This window comes from Myotis daubentonii, chromosome 3 (genome assembly GCF_963259705.1).
Source record: "Myotis daubentonii chromosome 3, mMyoDau2.1, whole genome shotgun sequence".
NCBI classification, from domain to species: Eukaryota; Metazoa; Chordata; class Mammalia; order Chiroptera; family Vespertilionidae; genus Myotis; species Myotis daubentonii.
This window is the reverse complement of record NC_081842.1, coordinates 12434913-12456992: the sequence shown is the minus strand read 5'-3', so window position 1 is coordinate 12456992 and position 22080 is coordinate 12434913. Positions and strand designations below refer to the sequence as shown.

The 22080-nt window shown below is 41.5% G+C and overlaps 1 long non-coding RNA gene across 1 annotated transcript; it reads left to right on the top strand.

Annotated features, from left to right (window-relative positions):
• The first annotated feature begins 1385 nt into the window (after window positions 1–1385).
• On the top strand, window positions 1386–14405 carry LOC132230010 (uncharacterized). Its single transcript, XR_009451787.1, has 2 exons — window positions 1386–1516; window positions 12021–14405. It is a non-coding gene; the product is annotated as an uncharacterized LOC132230010 (long non-coding RNA).
• The last annotated feature ends 7675 nt before the right edge of the window (window positions 14406–22080 follow it).

The window sequence follows — 22080 nt, the reverse complement described above, 5'->3', positions numbered from 1 at the left end:
AGTTAATACGGGTAAGGAGTTTTAGAACAAGGCCCGACGCATGGTACCTGCTGTATAAATGCATTTGCCATCATTTTAGCCATTCTTTTTTGAATTACAGCGAAGAGGGGAAATATGAGCCTTCAGAATAGAGGGTTTTAAGATGCACCCAAGTTCCTTAACCAACCTGGGCCATCTGTTAGTTAAGGACTATGTGTTCTGACATGCATTTAGGGGTTCTAAAACTAATTTTCTGACATGGGCTTAATACAAACTACTCTAAATCATCTTTTTCCTTTGGGATAGAGATCCAAGTATAGAGGACTTTCGCTGGAATCCAGCAGTGGCCCCTCTTATCTACCAAGAAAAAAAAAAGCATGAGTCACATGATGATGATGCTAAGTCCATTCTTGACTTCCCCTCCTCCCCTAGCCTCCGCCCCCCCCCCCCCCGCCCCTTCTTTCTTTTTCCTCAAGGTCTAAAAGCTTATGGAACTGAGGCTCAAGAATGAGTTACTCAACTAGGCTTGCAGTCTAAACGTGCCATGGTTTAGATCTATTGTATCCATTTCTATCCAATGTGTCAAACGACCTGTTCCAGGAAAATGCCTCCCCCCTCCCCCTTTTTGGTAGAATGGGGGAGGGTACAGAAGGAGAGAATGAAAGACGAATTAAAAATGACTGTTGCTCCAGGCATATGTTCTGGGGTGGGAAGGGGGTGGGAAGGAATACTGGTGAGACCAAACTTAAAGAAGATTCGAGCCCTATATGCCAGCATCCCCAAGGAGAAATGTGAGTAATAGGCGAGGCAGGAACCTACTCAAACCCACGGGACACATCCCGACCCAGCGCCGACTCTGGAAGATAAAGATGGAAGGGGTCACATGGAGGAGTCACTTGACCTTTTCTCGCGCTGCTAGGGACCCGCTTGCCCCCAGCCGATTCCGTGGGGCAGGAGCAGCCCCCTGCTGCTTCTCCTGCCTCCCCCTGCTTTCTCATCTGCAAGGATTGTGTCAAGACGCCCCCGCCACCCAGGCGCAAAAAGTAGCAACTTCCCCTCCGCCCGTCTGAAGGCGCATTTGAATGCGTTTCCCTTTCATTAAGAACAAAGGCTGGAGTCCGAGCCTCGCAGCGCGGGGGACAGGAAAGTACGCGACCTGTGTCGGGAGCAAAAAAACACGCCGAGGGTGACCCACGAGAAAGAGGAAGGGGAAAAACACCAATCCTCCTGGCACTGGGCTTTTTCGACTTTTCCTTTAAAAAGAAAAAAGTTTTTCAAGCTGTAGGTTCCAAGAACAGGCAGGAGGGGGGCGAGGCGGGGGGTTTTACAGAAAAGGCGCCTGGTCGGTTATGAGTCACAAGCGGGTTATAAAAGGGTCGCACGTTCGCAGGCGCGGGCTTCCTGTGCGCGGTCAGCCCGGGCGCAGCGCGACCCGCCGCGTCGGGCGGCCGCCTCCAGCCCGGGGACAGGCGTGGACGTGGAGCGGATCCCCCGGCACGCCGCGTGGGGAAGACAGGAGGCCGTTCCCGGCCGGCAGGTATGCCCCTGTGCCCTCCGCCCGCCCTCTTCTCTCCCCAGCCGGGAGGCGGCGGGGCGGCGGGACCGCGATCGGGGGCGGGGGTGGCGCGCACGTGGCTGCCGGGTGCCCAGCGCGGGCCCGAGGGGCGCTGTCCGCCGGCCCTCCTCCGGGCCCGGAGGTCGCTGGGCAGGGACTCCTGGGGGAAGGGAAGGTGCTGAAGACCTGGCGCTCAGCTCCTCCGCCGTTTCCTGACTTGGGAGGGGAGGTACCGACGACCTGGCGCTGGACCAGCTTAGCTGCGGGAGCGGCCAGACAAGTGTGCAGGGGACACACTTAGGGGCAGGGTGGGTCCCTCGGGCCTGCCTTCAGAACAGGTCTCTTCTGTTTTCTTTTGAAAAGTAAGTAATGATACACTCGAACTTTATAAAAGTTAGAATCACAACATACCATGTCTTCAACTCATGGACTGAGAACTGAGCAAAGGTTCAATGAGCTTCTGTGTTTACTCGCTCCCATTAAGGGGGGGTTGATAGAGGCTTTGGTTATCTTTTTTATTCTCTCAAACCCCTGGCTGGTCTCCATCCTCCACATTTTACAGCTCCCAAGGGTGGACCGGGTCTTTTGAATTTTATATAATCTAAAGCAGGCCTAGTGAGATGATTATGAATAAAATTTAACCTGGAGTTACTGAAAGTGACAGCTGACAAAGATGTAAGTGAGAATCCAATCCTTAAAAACGAGGACCGGAGGCCCAGAGAGGTAAAGTTACTTTTCCAGCATCATACAGCAGATCCAGGATCACCTGTGATTTGAAGAGGCCAAGGGACCTAATGATGCTCATAATTTAGTTTATATCTTGTGTCAAATAGATGCGGTTAAGTGGAGACATACTTTTTACAGGACGTTATGCAGCTACCTCAAGCCGAAGTTACCCCATTCATTACCCAGAAGTAGTGCCTCTTGCATCCCTTAACATAACGTGTAATCTAGATGAACTAGGGCGGCTGAACTCTTAGTGATCAGGCACTGACCTTGTAAAATGGATGTGTATAAAGTATTTCATTGCTTATCTGTGTGAACAGTAATATAAGCTAAAAAGTTGACATGTCCATTTCCTGCCTTTTGTCTGAATTGACAGCCACAATAATAGAAAATTGGCAGGGGAGGTGGCGGTCTCCCCATTTTGCCCCTGAGGATTTGTGGCTCGGAGGCCTTGTGTTCTCCAGTAAGGTCACTGGGTCCTGAGTGTACAGCCTGCTTTTAGGTACGGATGTGGCATGTGGCATGTGGGACGTGGGACGAGGGGGTTAGGGGTGTCGACCACAGGCCTTTTGTCTCTCGGTACAGGCTCATTTCAATTACTTTGCTGCCTCCCTGATTTCGTTCAGGGGACCAGAGCACATTCAGTAATTACTTCTGCTGCCTGGAGTACTCCATAAAGGCCAGTAATAACCAAGTTCCCTCACACGGTGACGGGGGTCAGCTCCCCCTGGCCACAGGACCCAGCTTCCTAACCACACGTGTTAAGAAAGAGACACATGAGCACTGGCTGAGACCTACACTGCTTCAAGGGAGAACAGTAACACTAGCACAGACTTCTACTCTTGAATTTACTGGGCTAATTAATTCTGTGCGAAAAGAATAACTTAATGGTCTTTACAAAAACAAAGTCCCAGGGGGGGGTAAGAGATCAACCGAAGGACTTGTATGCATGCATATAAGCATAACCAATGGACATAAGACACTGGGGGGTAGGGGAGGCTAGGGGACTGTCAAGGGCGGGGGGAAAAAAGGACACATATGTAATACCCTTTGTAATACTTTAAGCAATAAAAAAAAAAAAAAAAGTCCCGCCCTAGCTGGTTTGGCTCAGTGGATAGAGCATTGGTCCCCAGTTGGATTCCGGTCAAGGGCACATTCTGGGTTGCAGTAGGGGGTATGCAGGAGTCATCCAATCAAGGATTCTCTCTCATCATTGATGTTTCTATCTCTCCCTTCCTCTCTGAAATCAATAAAAATATATATATTTTTTTAAATCCCTAAGTGCTACCTTCCCTTTATGGGAACGCCACCATCACGTCTACCTGTGCCAGACACTCTTCTAGATGCTGGAGAGGAGACAGACGTGAGTGAGCCCCGCCCTCATGAATCTAAAAGGGAGAGGAAAGACTAATAGGACATGGCGATGCGATTTTATATTGTTTCAAATGCAGTAACACAAATACTTACACTAGCTAGAATGTGCTGTGAATTTCACCATTCTTTATTTTCCAATGGCAAACCTTCAGCTTTCTTCACAGCTCATCAAATCAGTCTTCTGTGAATCAAAAATAAATCCACCCAAAAAAGCCCCAGGTCTTTACATTTGAAAAGTTTTTTCATCAGCTATTCGATGTCATGACTAAGATCTACCATTCCCTTAAACGTGTTTTTTTTTTGCGTTAGAGTAACAATTCTTAACTCCTTTTTTTCCGACCTCACATCTAATGGAGATTACCTATGCTTTTCCCAGAATTTTTTTTTTAAATGTAACCTCACACACAATTTTGCATTTGTGTCGGTGGCTCCAGGTTTCCTTGAGTCTCAGCAGTGACCCTCCGGGGGGTGGAGTTTCCTGATCCCTGGGTAAACCTAAGAGGACGAAGTCACTTGAATGGCAGAGTGGTGTGTGGACTTTACCTTGCACCTGGACTGAGCACCTCTGTCCTAGACTCACTGGCCTCTCTACAGTTTTGTGAGTCATCGGGTATGGCTTCGCTGAAACTACTGATTTTAGTAACTTCACTGCGTTGCTGTTAGGCTCCCAGCCCTCAGTGCAGAAGCCTGTCCTGTGGGAAGAGCCGCAGCCTGAGAACCACCGCAGGTTTCTAGTCCCAACTCTGTGCCAATTCCCGTGGCTCCTTTCTCTAAAACGGGCGGCTGGGACTGAGTCATTTCTGAAGGCCCTTAAAGCGATGAAACTCCACGATTCCAGGGTGACTGCCACTTCACTGCACTTTCATGCATTTCCTAAGGCACAGCAGGACTCAGTGAACTCCCATCCGCCATGATCAGAGACAGTGAGAGTAAGTGAGTACCAACCAGCAGAACTGACTAGAGAATGTCTGTCTGTCTTCGACTGGTCTTACCGGCTGCAGAACTGTCCCATTTGCTGAAATTGGATGGAATAAGAAAAATATGAAATTTTAAAAGCCTCTCTTTACCCCCACCTTTTCACTGACTACATCTTATACACAGTATATTCCCTTTTTCTCAGACTCCTAAGGTAATGCCACATGTTAAATTTGATCACTGCTGTGTAATTCTCACCCGCCATGAAACACTTTTCCCATCCATCTTGTCTTTGGGCTTACAATATTCAGGGCCTTGACCACAACCACCCAAAAGCAGAAATTCTCTCAAATCAACACACCCCGTGCCTGAGCAGCTCAGCATTCTCACTCACGACTCCGAGATTCTCAGCAAGATGGTGGAACCCTTTGAACCAAAGGCACCATTCCCACCTTTACACACAATGACACACTCACCAGATAATGAGGCTCAACATTGGCCAAAAGCATGGTTTTTACAGATGGTGAATATCTGTGCCAATTCTGGAAAACAATATCCACATGTGGGTACATAGGGTTAAGGCAATGGCAGAAGGAAAAGTTACTAGTAAAGAGAATCAAACAGCTAATTTAATGAAATTGTGATGCTATGTTTGGATAAGGAGAAACAACTCGCTACAGTGAGTGGTGTTTGTGCCATTTCTCCATTAGTGAGGATGGTCTGTACACATAATGGGTTCCTGGCTGTCTTAACAGAATCCTTTGCCCCTTTATGTTGCTCAGGTTTCTATCCTGCGGTGTCTTCCCTGCCGGTGTTTAACCTATTAGGACACTTGTCTGAGCCGAGTTGCCCCAGGTGTAAGCAGAGGTTAATAATACTCATTCCTTAGATTGTTATGAGGAATGAGGGAGTCCATGTACATCAAGCAAACTAGTGCCTGCCCCGGGGTGTCTTGCATAAGTGTTTGCAATTATTAGGTGAACGTGGATGACCCTACTAAACCAATCTGGAAAATGAGGTACAAAAACAGCCTGGGAAAGTCAAGTGCATGTGGACAGAGTATTCTCTAAAAATTCTTGACAAGGTAAAAATTGTTTGGTTTTAAAGAGTTAAACAGTTTCGGAATGAATTTTTCTTCTTAACCCAAAGAAAATCTACTTCCGAAGAAACATTTTGGTGTATCTTTGAGCAGTTACTTATTCCTGTTAGAGATTAGGAAACCAAAGAATAACTTTGATTTTGCCTGTCCGTGTTTTTCGATAACCTCTGATTTATGTAATGATTCAGTTATACAGTAGTAAGCGTATCTTGACTGTACTTTTAAAACCACACGTGATAGATATACAGATACTTGCAGGTGTTCATGACCGATAGCATTGGTGCCGTGGCTCACATCCATTGAGCCCTAACAATGAGCCCAGCACCTGACTGTATGCTTTATTCATTGTGTCACCTCATCTTCCCAACGACCTTCTGAGTAGGTTCTATCATCATCTCCATTTTTAGAGAAGCAACGAAGACTTAAAGATTTAAAAAGAGGCTTACATGGTCAAATATCACACAGCCAGTAGCGTCGCTGGGGTCAGGTATGGAACCCGGGCGAGTAGAAAACAACAGAATAACACACCAGAGCTTTCACTTGGATCCACTAACTGTGTACAGCTGCCCCGTTTGTTTCGTTTCTCTCTGTCCCTACCCACCTGTCTGTGTATGGCTGTGTCGGTGTCAGACCTGCCAGGCATGTCCTGAGGATAAGGACCTGCTCCCATACAGTGAACACACATGATCACAGCATCCAAGTGTAGTTGTACAAAGACAGGAACAGAAGCTAATCTTTACCTACAACTTCGGGTGGCTTTCCTGGTAGGAGTCCCCATCTTTATCCTACAATGACTATACTTGGTGGACTGAGGGCCACGCCTGGAAGCCTCTGAATGTTAACAGTCCATCCCTAATCTAGAATGCCAACAAACCTCATCCATAGATGTCCACATTCATGAGCTTCTACTACACTGATCCTCCAAGAATCTGAATGTCAGTTAAAGTCTTACTCAAAGGCTCCAGTGCAGTGTGATGAGTGCTCTGAGAGGATGGAGAGAGGACTGACCTCCTGGGGGAGGGCAGAGAGGGAGAGTCACACCAGGAGCTGATGGGAACCCAGCCTCCAGGAGTTTGCTGTCTGTGAGAGAAAGAGAATAAGGCCAGGTGGGCAAGTCCATGTGTGAGGAGCAATTTGAAGTGGGTATCTAGTGGCTCAGTGTATGTATGAAGCTTTGTCTAGAGAGGACACGCGCAGGAGCACTAAGCATAACCCTCCTTTGATGTGTGAAGGCAGTGAGTAAAATGCCGTGGGGTGGAACAAGTAAACATATGGTGTTTGCCTCGTAACACAGGGCATCCTATACGTATAGCATCATAAGAAAACTCATTTTTAAGCGGGTGAAACCAAACCTTTTGTTCCCAGAGCTTGCTCAGTTTGTCTGGCATCGTTCTCAGTTCACAAATCCTTCCTTGTTTGGGATCATTCTGGTGTGTAGAAATAGAAAAATATGAACTGTACTTTTAGACTAGTAATGGACTGTTAACTGACATTTTTCAGCATTAAAAACCAGGAAGTTTTTACTGAAACAAGTTGTAGAACTTATTTACAAACTAAATAACCTACCCATAGTTTTATTATGGACAGTGACTAATACCTTCACTTTTCAGATAAGGCTGTGGAAAAACACAGGTTAGAAATATTTTCCCCCAGAGTCATTCTGTGGAGTAAGCAGGAGAGTAGGCGGAGAGCCGCGCACTGTGTCCTGGACCAGTGACCTCACACTGGCTCAGCTTCAGGCCTGGAACTCTGGGAAAATGTTATCAAACATGGATAAAAGCAAAGGGTGGGAGGGAGAGAGCTGGGGGGGGGGGGGGCAGGGGGTGCAACATGTTGCTTTAAATCATGGCTTTTCATTCGTATTTCATATTTACACAAAAGGTTTTCCATATGTCTAACTTGTAATATCACACTTCCATAAGAGAGTTTTAACAATAATTTTCTCTTTTTCATTCATAATTTATTTTCAATATCCTGGTTTTTAAAACTGAAAAATGCAGAATAGTCCTCTAAGGCCGATATTCTTTCTCATCTGTGCGTTCACAATGAAGTAGTCACTCAGTATACTGTTTCCATAGTGATCCTGTGATGCCCACATTAGCTTTCTTCTGAGACAGTTCAAAAGTACGTCACACACTTAGTTTTATGTGTTAATGTATTACTGGCATATATCTTTAAAAACATTCATTTCCTGAATTTCAAAATTTAGAAAGGTATGTTATATTAGAGCAATTTCATGTGCAAACCAGTCTTTCCAATGAAGAGCTCTATCTTTGGAGTAGTAGGTATCTTTGTTAAAGAGTTCTTAATTAGAACTACCAAGAGAAGGGTTATTAGATTTTTGTGGGAAGAAAATATGCTATAGTGAATTTGTAAATTTTTCCCCAGCAATGGCTTATATGGGGAATATTTCTCAAATGTCAAGTAATCTTATCATTCCCCAAGAGGTCAGGATATTTTTTTAGAAGATGGATGCGGCCAGTTAGTGGCCATCTCAATCAGTAGCAAGCCTTACCATCAATCCCCTTTTACTGATGGAACTTGTGTAAACTGAAGAGGAAACATATTATTCTGCCCCATTTTCTGACAGCACAGAAGTTGACTTGACTTTAGAATCAGTTACTGAGATGTAACACAGAACAATATACTCTACAGAAAACATGTGATAAAAACAAAACACCTCCACAGGAACAAACACACTTCAGAAAAGCATCCACCTGGGTATTTCTTTTGGTCAGAGAATAGTGAAGGCCTTTTTTAAAGAATTACTGGGAAATTAAACAATGAGGTTTTAACAGCATGTGGGAAGATTGAAACACAAAGGACTGAACTAAAACTTAGGTAATATTGTCTTCAGCACTTAAGTTGTGGCTATTTTATGGTGGGCATGAAAGGATGAGCTCTCAAACTTTTTGGTCTATCCTCATCTTTCCTCTAAATCACTTTATCCCCATTAGAATTTACCCACCTGGGTCCTCAGGCCTCAGTCCTTGCCCTCTGCTTTCAAAGATGACTGGCTAACTAGCCCAATAAACAAATCCAAGTTGATAGGTCAATGGGAAGGTCTTCTACGCCACCCTTTCCTCCTTCTCCAATACTTCATTGCGTTTCAAGAACAGCTTACCTGAAACCTTACCTGCCACCCAGGTCCTCCCACCCAAAGGAGATGTTTCTAAGGATAAGACATTCAGACTAGGCAGCAGGGAAGCAGTATGAGAGATGTAGAATTTTCAGAGGAGCAGGTCTTTGGGCATCATTGTTTGCAGTCACCTTCATCTTTTGACTCGAGGTCAACAGGTAATCAAGAGATTGTTATTCCAAAGAATAACTAAGACAATTCCAAATTTTCTCAGGATCTTGATATTTAGATACTTACATTAATCTTCACTGCAGATTTTCATGACTTAATCCAAACAGCAACTTGAGAATATAGGGAATCAGAATGAGTTCTGGTGGGAAAGCTAGACACAGCTTTCTTATACAATTAATCATATGCTAAGTTGCTTTTAGCAAACAACAATGAATTCCATTTTAATGATTCCAGTTTTTACTGGTACAAAAAATAATAACACGGGGAAAATATTTAAAGAAAATTATCTAAACCATCATTTTAATTTTCAAAAGTGTAATTACATTATTTTTTTTTCGCCTAGAATGGCTTTGGAGCTAGAATTTGTATACATCAATATAGAATCGTGTTTTTCAGTAGAAATAGGTGTACATTCACTTTGTAACAACAAATTAATAGTTTCCAAATATTTATACATTTTGGGGTCAATAAAATCAAGGGAGTCACATGGTGGCTTAGTTAAGAGATTCAACCATTATGACTATGGCATGCAGCTTTGGTAAGCAAATAGTAAATGGTTGGTGCTGAGAATAAGCAGCAAAATGAAAATAGAGAAATTTATAAAATTGTGGACGGATATAACTTATGATTCATATAGGAGAAGAGATCCTTAGTGACAAACTTAGGACTTATTCTGCTATGAATATTGCTGATAACATCTTTCCTGACTAATCAGTAAGATAAAAGGATAGCCCTGGCCAGGTAGCTCAGTTGGTTGGAGCATTGTCCCTTACACCAAGAAGGGTGCAGGTTTGAGTCTTAGTCAAGCCACATACCTAGGTTTCAGGTTCAATTCCTGGTCAGGGCACATACCTAGGTTGTGGGTTCTATTCCCAGTCAGGGCACATACCTAAGTTATGGATTCAGTCCCCAGTCAGAGCGAGTATGGGAGGCAATCAATCAATGTTTCTCTCTCTCCCTTCTTTTCTCTCCATAATCAATGGATCTCAATTATGTATAATTCTTCTTCTGCCACTCTACCAGCTGGGCAACTGTACTGATTCCAGAAAGAGCCAGTTCATTTATTATTACCTCATGACATCATCCTCTGTCCAATGCCTTGGCTAACAGATTAGCCTTTGTTGCCTGTGATCACTAATTTCCACTTGGACACAGCAATTCTGTTGCTGGTCAGCTTGAGTCCTCCTCGCAGCCCAAACACACTGAAAATAAGCACAGCTTCAACACTGACTGGCCTTCTGGCCATTCTCATGTCTAAAAGTCTACTGAATATACTTTTTTAAAAAAGCCATTCTGGGATATTTCCTCTTTTATCCTGTTCATTGGGGTATGTTTGTCATCTACCGTTATGTTTTCAAGGAGATTCAAGATTGTGTAGCATATTTAGGCAAACTGTTCCTTTCTCCGCAGTTTTAGGAGTTCATCATGCCTGAACAGTCCAGGTAACACAGTATCATTGTTTTTGTTTGAGCACTGACAACAAAAGGGGGTCTGTGTGATGCCTTTTATTTCAGCAAACCTTTCATTTCAACCAATAAAAAACAAAAGCTGTTAGAGTTTTTTAATAGTATAGCACATTGTGAAAAACACTTGTCACTTCTCTGAGTACTCTAATCAGGCAACTCATATGTATAGTGAAAAAAGATGAAAGAGGGAAAAGATCATACTAAATGTATTTCTTTTAATACATTTGCTCAGATGTCACCTTTAAAGAACAGGAGAGGATGAGGACACATTTGTAATACCTTAACCAATAAAGAAATTAAAGATTTAAAAAAAAGAACAGGAGAAAAAATATATGGGTAGAATACTATGCAGCAATTAGCTTTAAATACAAATCAAACCAAGCTCTTTAAGAGAAGCTTAAATTATATTAGTTTAGGAGGAATTAACATTAGGATATTAATATATATTTATTGAATATTTATATTGGCCAAGGTACTGTGTGGAAGGGGGGGGGGCAGGAGTCCCTTTTACAATCTTGACTGAAAATCAGCAAGATGAACTAAAATTCTGAATTGACATCATTTAATTCAAAGCTCTTCATCATTAAAGTAATTCATCTCCGGTAACAGAAAGTTTTTTTTAAAAATCACTATCAGTAAGAATGACATATTTCCTTGGTCTGGAAATTTCCAAGCCACGATATTCTGCCCTATCAAAATATATTCATTGGGGAATTTTTAACTTGATACATTTCTTTTGAACTTAATCACAATTTCACATCTCACTTGGTTTCGTGATTAAATAAAAAGAAGGGGATCCCCCTCTTGCACCGAAAGAGACCACGCACTTGAATGACACTCTAACTTCTAGGTTCTGCTACAGGAACACCGAAACCAGAAGCTGTGGGAGAAATGTCACTTTATCCGAGAGTAGACTCATACGCTAACAGGAAGTAGCAAATTCATCTCTTTCTTTTTTTAATCCCCTCTTTGCTGAAGACAAGTATTTTGAGACACAGCACTCTTTAAGCCACACTTCCTTTACGGAGATCAAAGTCCAGGCCACTGGGTGACGCTTTCCCCAGAGGAATCTCTATATAACAGATGGGGACATTTCATGATGGACTCATTTGTGGGCAAGGCTTTCATTGCCTGTATTCTATCTATCGCCTGAAAAAAAGGTAAGAAAGATAAAACCAGCTATTCACTACAGAGTGAAAACCTAGCCCAAATTCTATCTTTGCCTTTTAGCATTTGGGGACTTCGAAGAGTGTTTTTGCTTTTAGTTTAAAGATGACACATGAGTAAATAATTTAGAACTACAGAACAGAATTTAAAACATAAATTTAAAAACAGGCTTCAAATACGCTGAAAGGTAATATATATATATAATCTTTTAATTGCCAATTTCGCTACGCTTTTCAACAAATTACTTCCTAGGATTTAATCAGTTCTTTCCTTTAAATAGAAAATAAACACTATTTTTGCTTTCAGATGTATATCTATCCAACTTAGTAACTGCAAGTGGGTACACAACCATCCATCTCTCTCTCTCTCCCTCTCTCTCTCTCTCTCTCTCTCTCTCTCTCTCTCTCTCTCTCTCTCTCTCTCTTGCAGGTGGTGCTCACCAGGAAGGGGAAATCTGTGGTTTGAATTCTTCGTGCCTCATCCTCTGAAAGCCGGAGGCCTGCTGGAGGCTGTATGCTGTTAATGCTAATCGTGATAGGGGTTTTACCTCCGACTGACTCCTACATGTTAGCATTAACAGGGTACGGTGCCTGATACTAGCATTCACACAGAACAGATGTGCTGTGGGAGGAGGACGAAGAAGCATGAGTCACCCTGCTGGAGAGACTGGGCTTCGGGCTTCATTGTAATTTGTTAACCTTCATCTGGTCCCTGGGCTGTTCCACCTTAAACTACGTTTTAGGAGTCAGGTCATTGAAAAGATTTATCAGCAATATGTATTCCGAATGGGAACATTGCTACTTGAATCGTCAAGCACACATCTTTGTTTTTCCCTTTAAAGGAAAACGCATTCATGTCATTTTTAATTCTAAGTTATGGTTTGTTCATTATAACTGCTCATGAGCACTTTCAGTGCTTCAGCTGGAAGACATGGGAACTAAAGACATTCTGAAACAGGTTTCTAGGATGTTTTGGTTGTGAGAAATTAGAAGGACCGCTATCCTCCAGTTATATCCTGGGTTGTCCAGCAACATTTTTAAAAAGATGTAGAAAAATAGTATTTCCCCCATGTAGTGACTTTCTATTTAGAAAACTTCAGTTTAAAATTAATACTTTTATACAAATTGCAAGCTATAAAAGTAGTCACAGGGATATAAAATACAGGATAGGGGACATAGTTAATAATGTTATAATAGCTATGTAAAGTGCTCCGTGGGTACTAGACTTTTTATGGCGATCACTTCATAAGGTAGATAAACGTCTAATCACCATGTTGTATACTTGAAACTAATAGTGTATGTCAACTCTAATTGAAAAATAAATTTTTAAAAATACTTTTATTTGAACCTTAAGAGAAATAGAAAGGCTATTATTACACGGAATTTGTATTTAAAAAATGAAATATTTTGATCAATCAGCATGGCAAATGATGTCTGAGAGCTAACTCCTGGTCTTTTTCCTACAAAATACAAAGACTTGATTGAAAAATTTTGTATCTGAAATTAAGTCCCAAACATCGGTTCAGTGGCTTAGCCACATCATAAAGCCCTGGGGTCAGAGAATCCACTTTTCTCTAAGCCTGTTTCTTCACCCATGGAACAGGGCTAATCCTTTACAAGGCGGTGTGAGGCCCATAAGATAGAAAACTGTTTTGTAAAACATAAAGGGCTACATTAATGTTATAATAAACGTAATCCAACAACTAGTCCTCCCACTTTGTTAGAGACAAGCTATTGATTTGATTGACAGAATTCTTAAGGTTTGGATCGCTATATAATTTTTCTCCATAATTAACTCTATCACTTACATATAAATAGCCAATTGTAATTGTTAGCATATTTAATGTATACTTGTATTAGCAACTCTTCTCAACATTCTGTCAAACAGTTACGTACTATAACCAAATAAAGCTCTTGAGTCTTTAGTGATTAAAATTAATTTTATGGTCTTTTGCAAGGTACAATCTGTAATTTCAGAAGTTATTCACACACAAGGAGACAGTGGGGGAAAAATTATGAGAATCCTGAGGGGAACATTCCTGACTCCTAGGACATAGTCTTCTCACCGAGGGCACCCCCTTGGCCTAGCCCCATTTCTGTTCACGTTGTGTGAGCTGCCAAGATAAATTCTCCTCTTAACCCTTGGAATGAACATTTGGCTCCATGGAGCTCCCATGTAGGCGTGTCACATTCAAGGGTGTTTCTTTGGACTATTCTTTTTTTTAAAAAAAAAAAAAAATACTTTTACTGATTTTTAGAGAGGGAGAAAGGGAGAGGGAGAGTGAGTCCTGTACATCCCCCACTGGGGATCAAGTCCACAACACAGGCATGTGCCCTGACTGGGAATCGAACCAGCAACCTTTCAGTGCACAGGACAATGTCCAACCAACTGAGCCACACTGCCCAGGGCTATTCATTTCATCTGCATGTTTATCAACAAGAGTAGTCCTTATTTTGAGCCCCAGTTCTTCAAAACTTTGCTGCATAAAGCCACAAAGTCCCAGAATGTTAGGCCTGGAATAAGACTGATCCAGTATGGCCTTTCTGCTGTTATAATGAAACGCTATGACCATCTAAAAGCAATGACTAAGAGAAACTACTGTAGAATGCCTTATGTGAGAAGCACTAGAATACACCACATGAAATGTAAGCGAGTTAATCTCTCTAAGCCTCAGTTTCCTCATCAGTAAAATGATGAATGTATTTCAGAAGGATGGTAGGCTTAATTGAAACAGTGCATGTGCAGAGCACAATATCTGTAGTAACTGTATGGTACTAGGCGGGGACTAGAACTACCGGGGATCACTATGTAAATTATATGCTTGTCTAACCACTATGCTGTACACCTGAAACTCATAAAATGTTGAATGCTAACTGTAATTGAAAAATAAAGAGCACAATGTCTATTATGCATTAAGTGTTAAATAAACAGTAACTTTAAAACTTTATTCACTGTGACTGTTTCAATCATCTAAATCACATATCTACCATCGCAGATCTCCCCAAGGACACAAGCTCCGATCTATCCTTAATCCCATGATGTCAACCCAGGGGACCTTGATTTCCTTGCCAGGGTCTCTGGGTTTCCACTGATGCCCAGCTCTCCTCGGCTTCTAGTTCCTGATCTGGTCTTTGATGCAGTCCTGACCAGTACACCCAGCCATTCCAAAATTCTTGGAGCATGAGTAAGACTGGGTGTGTCTGGTTTAGAGGAAGTGTTAAGGAGCTATGAAGTGTGTGAGTCTGTGTGTGTGTGTGTGTGTGTGTGTGTGTGTGTGTGTGTGTGTGTGTGTTGCAGTGAAAAACAAACCATGGCTAAAGAAAAAGTGGGTTCTGTGGTAGATGGAGAAGGCAAAAAGAACCCAATTTTGTACACGGAATACTGAATTGAATGAGGCACTAAAATATGCAAGACATGGTTTCTTCTTTTATTAAAAAAAATATATTTTATTGATTTTTTTACAGAGAGGAAGGGAGAGGGATAGAGAGTCAGAAACATTGATGAGAGAGAAACATCAATCAGCTGCCTCCTGCACACCCCCCACTGGGGATGTGCCCGCAACCAAGGTACATGATCTTGACCAGAATCGAACCCAGGACCCTTTGGTCCGCAGGCCGACGCTCTATCCACTGAGCCAAACCGGTCATGGGGTTTCTTCTTTTTAAGAATTGAAGAATGTCAAGGGAGTTGTCTAGGATCTGACCCACTTTCCCCAAAATTTGCTGAATTAGAGACCAGCCCTTTCCTATTCACTGTCAGCAGCTATATGAACCCAGCAGCTAAAAATACAAAGAAAACAAAATAGAATAAGGAGGGGGAAAGTGAAGTCAGGAGGTTGAAGAATATGTAGAAAAATATTCTAGGAATATTAGAATTTTCCTGAAAATAAAAGATAACCAATATCTCAAAGAAAGTGGGATTACTTGAAAAAGGAACTTTTAGAAAATAAAAAGTCCATCAATGGGAAGTACTCACAAAAAGTTTATGTGGTTCTCAACCAATAATGACTAGAAAACAGTGAAACTAACATAAAATTTACACGTAAGTGTTCAGCTTCCCACTTTGGATTTCAAATTCTCTCATGGCAATAAGGATAAGGAAATAATGTTCACATAGAGGGGACTTTTTCTTTCCCGTTACTGTTGTGTTTTAAGCTGGACAACACATATTCCTAACCACCTAAGTAACATGTTTTTGAGGTGGATTTCTCAGATATCATCCCAATGATGTCTTCTGTACCTCCAATCATCCTTCCTTGCAGGGCTCAGTACTTTCCCAGTCCTCTAGCACTAAACGCACTGCACGGTGGTTTCTCTTGGTGTGTGAATGACTGTACTGAGGAAGTGATACCCTTAAGGACTGACCCACCATCTGCACATTCCTATCCCACTCAAATGTTTACTCCCTCAACGCACCATTATTATTCCAAGTCCAACTGTAAAAACAGAAATGAGTTTAAATACGGTGAACATTTCACTTTATACTGATAGGCTCCAAGAGGTGATTTTTGATTAATAAAAATTCATTAAAGCAAATAAAGACTGAAAAGTTCTGCATATAACTGAAGAGAGCTAGGGCAGTGATTCGCACCTCGCAGACTTGTCAAGGTGCAGTAATCCCAGGCTCCCGCCACCCCCTCTCCATCCCCCGAGACTGATTCTATAACTGAGCTCGGATACTAGGCTTTTACCAGGCTAACCAGGTGATCCAGATGCAAGTGGTTCATAAACCAACTCTGAAAAGCTGGTTTACACCCAGTACTACTGCTGATATAGCAACCAGAAATGGCGCCCAGCAGAATCCATACAAATTTAATGTCGGTTTACACACCATTCACTGTATAATGAGAGGTTCTGTAACATGGGTTGAGTGATTAGATGCCCTGTCGTTGACCTCTTTGGGGAATGGCAGCAATTAAATTTCAGGTCTTGTTATCCCTCCCCCAAAAAACATCCTAACGATCTCAAAAAATCCACCAGACTTGAAAGTTCCCAACAGAAAATAGCTGCCCTGTGTTCTAACACCAGCTGCAGCCAATCAATGGCCATGTACTATCCAGACAAACTCCAAGCTCCTGTTTGGAGCAGTAGTTAGGGGAGGTCAACGAGAAGGGATTGGGTGCCAGTTCCACCTTGCAAAGAGTGCACTGACTAATGAAACAATCACAGAATATCACTGCCATGCTATCTCCCTCTTCCACCCCTGTGCTGCCAAAGCTTTCCAACCATTATACCCAGTCTCCACTTAGGAAAATCCTACCCTTTCCTAAATGCTGTCAGCTCAGCAATTTCTATTCCCTTAGCCTGTGCCAAGCACACAGAAAATGAACTCTGAAAAAGGTCACACCCAAAAATGATCTTTCTCCTCTGTTCTCAAAAGCAGTGTGTGGCTCTCCTATAAAAGTGCTTCACAATATGCCCCACATGTGTTATTTGTGTAGGCATTGCCCTCCTTTCTAGATCATGAGCTCCCACAAGAAAGGAATATCAGTTTAAACTTCTCTTTCACTCAGCTCAGGGCCTTGCTCACAGTTGCCTAAGTGGAATGGGAAAATGTATCCAAGTCTCCACTGACCTTGGAAACACAGCCTGTTCTGATGTTGGAGACTATCTGTACCTGGCATACAATCCCAACTTCAGGAACTGTTTTTCCATGTTGACTTGTATAGACTCATTACAGATAGCTCAAGCATCAGTTTGGTTTTCCTAAATTCTGCAAATCAAGAAGGTAGTCTGCATATTTATTTTAAGAAGTTCCATAGTTAAAAATATGTAGTTATGAAAACATATCCTCAATGATCATCCTTTTATTAAGGATGAATCAACCACAGAGCATATGGTAAATGGAATACTACAGAGCTCTACATGTATCAACCATCCCTGCATGTTATTACATGTAGCAACATGCTAAATGTGACAATATAATGCTGAATAATAAAAGCAAATTGCAAAAGGACATGTATCATGAACCCAATTATGTTTAGTTTTAAAACAGAAAATTGTATTTGTAAATCATGAAGAGTAAGGATATGCACGATAGTGTTTCTTCTTAGAAGGAAATGACATAAGGAAGACATTCAATGAATAGGTAGATATACTGTATGTGTTAAACATGAACAAGATTCTATGAGCAAGCAAAAGAGCTTTCAGAAAGAAAAACATGCTTGACATAATAAGAAGTTTACGTAAAAAAATATTAGAAATGCAAGAAAAATAAAAGAATACAGAGGACCACTAAAGAAGATCCAAAATCCAACTAAACGGTGTTAAATAAACAGAGAAAGTAAAAAGGAATAATTTTTTTTTTAAAGAAAATTTCCTAGAGCTCAAGACAGATGTCAACATTGAAAGTACCAAGGAGATGAAAAAAAAGATAGAGAAAGATATAAACAAGTGGAAGAATATACCGTGTTCATGGGTTGGTAGAATTAACATCATTAAAATGTCCATACTACCCAGAGCAATCTATAGGTTCAATGCAATCCCTATTAAATTACCAATGGTTTATTTCACAGATCTAGAACAAATACTCCAAAAATTTATATGGAACCAAAAAAGACCCTGAAGAGCTGCAGCCATCCTGAGAAAGAACAAAGCTGGAGGGATCACAATACCAGATATCAAGTTATACTACAAAGCCACTGTAATCAAAACAGCCTGGTACTGGCACAAGAACAGGCATATAGATCAATGGAACAGAACAGAGACCCCAGAAATAGACCCAACCCATTACACTCAATTAATATTTGACAAAGTAGCCAAGAGCATACAATGAAGTTAAGACAATCTCGCCAATAAATGGTGCTAGGAAAATTTGTCAGATACGTGCAAAAAATGAAACTAGCCAACCAATTTACGCCCTACACAAGTATAAATTCAAAATGGATAAAAGGCTTAAATGTAAGATGTAAAAACAAAACTCCTAGAAGAAACCATTTTGAAGCAGCAAAATCTCAGAATCTCTCATAGCAATATGTATGCCAATACATCTCTAGGACAAGAGAAAATAAACAAATGGACTAAATCAAAATAAAAGCTTCTGCACAGCAAAAGAACCCATCAACAAAATAAAAAGGGAGTCCACTGTATGGGAGAACATATTTGCCAATGATACATCTGATAAAGGGTTAACATCCAAAATATATAAAGAACCTATACAACTTAACAAATGGAAGATAAACAATCCAATCAAAAAATGGGCAAATGACCTAAATAGACACTTCTCCAAACTGGACATATAAATGACTAAGAGACATATGAAAAAATGCTCAAAGTCACTAATCATCAGAGATGCAAATTAAAACAACAAGGTGTCACCTCACACCTGTCAGAATGCCTACCATCAACAAATCAACAAATGACATATGCTAGTGAGGATGTGGAGAAAAAGGAACCCTAGTACACTGCTGGTGGGAATGTAGACTGGTGCAGCCATTATGGAAAACAGTATGGAGTTTCCTCAAAAAATTAGATATGGAACTGCCATTTGACCCTCTGATCCCACTTCTAGGAATATATCCTAAGAAACTTGAAACACCAATCAGAAAGGATATATGCACCCCTATACTTTTAACAGCAAAATTTACAATAGCTAAGATCAGGAAACAGCTCAAGTGCCCATCAATAGACAAGCAGATAAAAAAAAAAAACTGTGGTACATTTGCACCATGGAATACTATGCAGCAGTATAAAAGGATCTCTTACCCTTTGAGACAGCATGGAGGGACCTGGAGAGTATTATGCTAAGCGAAATAGGCCAATCAGAGAAAGACACGTATTACATGAGGGAAGGCAGGGGAGGGTGGGAGTGGGGTTGGGGGGTAAGAGATCAACCAAAGGACTTGTATGCATGCATATAAGCATAACCAAAGGACACAGAGAATAGGAAGGTGAGGGCCTGTGCTGGGGGCTGGGAGTGGGCAGGAAGGGGTCAATGAGACATATTTAATACTTTTAACGATAAAGAATTACTTTATTAGTATAACCAATGGACTGGGGTGGTGGGGGCTTGCCCAGGGTGGGAATGGCTGGGGGATGGGGGTCAAGCGGGGGAAAAGGAGACATATGTAAAACTTCAGACAATAAAGAAAAAGTAATTTTAAAAAATAAAAGAATTCCTTTAAAAAGCTGTGGTACATTTACACCATAGAATGAAATACTATGCAGTGGTAAAAAAAAAAAAAAAATGATCTCTTACTCTTTGAGACAGCATGGCAGGGCCTGGAGAGTATTATGTTAAGCGAAATAAACCAGTCAGAGAAAGACACGTATTACATGATCTCACTCATATGTGGATTCTAATGAACAAAATAAACTGATGAACAAAATAGATCCACAGACATAGAAGCATGGAACAGACTATCGAATCTCAGAGAGAAGGCAGGGGTAGGTGGGAAGAAATCAACCAAAGAACTTATATGCATACATGCATAACACATGGACACAGACAATAGCGTGAAGGCCTGGGACAGGGACTGGGGTGGGCTAGAATGGGTCAATGTGGGGGGAAAAGAGGACATATGTAATACTTTCAACAATATTTTTTAAATTAATAAGAAATTAAAAAATAAGAAAGTACCAAGGAGAGTAACTGATTATCTGGTTACAAATGAATTTTAGCATTTTATACACCAAGAATAGTAAGGACCTAAAAGTGTCCATAGTGTATACGAGTGTGTGGCAGAATGGGAGATGGAGAGGAGGCAGGATTGCAGAGAACAGCCTATATAGAAAGGAATAAAATCAAACTGGTATCAGACTTCTCATTAACATCAGATGCCAGAAGACCACTGAGTTACTGTCAAAGACATGATATAAAATTATTTTTCAACCTAGAATTCTATAGCCAACAAGTTGATCAAATATAAGTGGCAAAACAAAACCACTTTAGACATGCAAGGGCTCTCCCCTTGAATACTTTTTCTTAGGACATGAGATAGTTAATCAAGGGAACAGGAAGATATGGATGCTAGGAAAAAGTAGATCCCACCCAGGAGTGAAGAAATAAATCTTGATATAATACCTGTGCATTGGCCAAACAGCCCCGGTGAAGTCGGAATGGCCCAGGGGAGGTTGAGACGGCCCCGATGAGGTTGAAACAGCCCCGGTGAGGCCGAGACGGCCCCGATGAGGTTGGGACGGCTCCAGTGAGGTTGGGACAGATAATGGGGACCAGTATAGACTGATGAACAGGGGTAGATGCAGAGGCAGAGCAGCATTGAACAGACTGTCAAACTACAGTGGGAAGCCTGGGGAGGGTTGGGGGCGGGGGGGTTTAAGAGATCAAACGAAGGACTTATATGCATGCATATAAGAATAACCAATGGACACAAGACTAGGGGGTAGGAGCCGGGGGAATGTCAAGGGGGGGAGGAGGGGGGAAAGGAGACATATGTAATACTCTTTGTAATACTTTAAGAAATAAAAATTATTTAAAAAAAAAAAAAAACACAAACCTGTGCATTAAACCCAGAAAGCAAGTATTCAGACCAGAATGGGAAATTTTTTAAAATATATTTTTATTGATTTCAAAGAGGAAGGGAGGAGAGATAGAAACATCAATGATGAGAATCATTGATCAGCTGCCTTCTGCAAGCCCCCTACTGGAGACTAAGCCCACAACCCAGGACCCTTCAGTCCCTAGGCCGACACGCTATCCACTGAGCCAAACCAGATAGGGTAGGAAGAAATATTTTGGCAAAATATTTTTAATATCTCGACTTGCCCAAGGCATGGGGAAACAGGTACTCTCAGACTCTGCAGTTGGGACTGTCATTTGGCAAAAGCTTTTAGAGCAGCGGTTCTCAACCTGTGGGTCGCGACCCCTTTGCGGGTCGAACGACCCTTTCACAGGGGTCGCCTAAGACCATCTGAAAACACATATATAATTACATATTGTTTTTGTGATTAATCACTATGCTTTAATTATGTTCAATTTGTAACAATAAAATTGGGGGTCACCACAACATGAGGAACTGTATTAAAGGGTCGCGACATTAGGAAGGTTGAGAACCACTGTTTTAGAGGCTAGGATCTGGTAGCATCTGTCACTAATTCCACTACCAAAAACTATTCCTACAAAATTACTGACACATAAATAAGAACATATGAATGAAATTACTTGGGTCCAAATTCCAGCTTTACTACTTGCCAGTTCTATACTCTTTCAGTTTCCTTGTTTACCAAATGGAAACACCTACTCAACGGGTTGTGAGGATTAAATAAAAGGTTCCATGTGAACCACCAGTATATAAGAAATAATCAGTTAACTTAGTAAATAATCTATCTATCCACAAAACACTTGCCATTGTGCTTAAGGATCTTAACCAAACCGCTTTAAATGAGAAATGGAAATAACTAGCATGATCCTATTTGTGTTTTTAAAAGATTGCATCTGTATTTGTAAATCTATATATATATAAAAGGCTAAGCGATCGGCCGACAGGCCAACTGGCCGGTAGGTAAGATGTACACTGACCACCAGGGGGCAG